This window comes from Microtus ochrogaster, linkage group LG2 (assembly GCF_000317375.1).
Source record: "Microtus ochrogaster isolate Prairie Vole_2 linkage group LG2, MicOch1.0, whole genome shotgun sequence".
In the NCBI taxonomy this organism is placed as follows: domain Eukaryota; kingdom Metazoa; phylum Chordata; class Mammalia; order Rodentia; family Cricetidae; genus Microtus; species Microtus ochrogaster.
Genome location: NC_022028.1, coordinates 12,641,465 through 12,642,699, shown reverse-complemented (window position 1 = coordinate 12,642,699; position 1,235 = coordinate 12,641,465). Strand labels below are relative to the sequence as shown.

At 33.4% G+C, this 1,235-nt stretch overlaps 1 protein-coding gene across 1 annotated transcript in view; it reads right to left on the bottom strand.

The window, feature by feature from the left end:
* Positions 1-1,235, bottom strand: part of Lmbrd1 (LMBR1 domain containing 1) — a 91,905-nt gene that overhangs the window by 57,508 nt on the left and 33,162 nt on the right. The window lies entirely within an intron of this gene.

Sequence of the window (1,235 nt, the reverse complement as noted above, 5' to 3'; positions counted from 1 at the left end):
AGACTTGTCCACTGCCTCATTTCAATTATTATGTGTACAGTGCACAGACCTGTCCACTGCCTCATTTCAATTAACTTTTGCACTCATTCCAGCCCAATATTTACCAGCCACTCTGGCAAGTAAAGACTGAGCTAAAATAATACTATAATGTTTATAGAAATAATTTTTCTATGCTAAATATAAATACATAGAATTAGCACACTGATCTTAAATTAAATAAAGTAAAGAAAAGGTAAGAATAGCATTAAGTCAGTAAAACTAAATTCAGAGTCATTTGGCAGGAATTATTTTTCTGCTTTAAAATAATATTATATTTGAAATATTTTCAGATAGTAAAATATTTAATTTAATAGAAAACTTAAACCATGAATGAAGATCCAGTACATTTATGAAGTAAAGAAAACAATGTAAGTAACTTTTGGAGACTTTAAGATCCACCAAACCTGTTTTTCCAATCTGTGCATCAGCATTTTTTTGCACAGACATAAATTCAAGAAAAATAATAGCATAACGGCCTCATAAACCAGTTACCAAGCAGTAGATATCACATTCCTCCATACAAGAGAACAAAGCTACCTGCTCACACACTCAGAATGATGACTGTACATGAGAAAATAACAGGTTGACAAGGACACAGAGAACCTGTGTACTCCTGTGGGATGTGAAATGGCACAGTCACCATGGAGAACACTACAATGATTTCTCAAACTCTGAAAGTTACAACTACTATGAGTGAAAATTATTCTTTTGTATATGTATCCAAAAGAATTAAAAAAATGGTGTCTGACTTATTTCATAACCGCATTCCATGCACAAAGCTTCATTATTTATAATAGCTACAACCAGGGGCTCACTAATAGACAAACAGTGCAGTACAATATAGCATATATGCAGAACAACCATTAGTCAAATACACTACACATACACTATAACATGGATGAATCTACAATCACTGCACTAAGTGAAATACACCACTCACAAATTAGATACACAGAGACCAAAAGACAACAGACACACAGAGACCAAAAGGACACTTAAAGACGCTTATTGACCCGATCATCAGGAAAATGTTAAGTAAACCAACAATGAACTCAAACCAATCAAGCTAAATTATCTGCAATGGTTAAAAATAACGGAAAAGATCAGATGTCTGCCAACAGACTAATTATACATTCATACAAAAGACATACAGCAAGCTGGGCAGTGTTACACAAATGAAGTTCACAGATCTTATA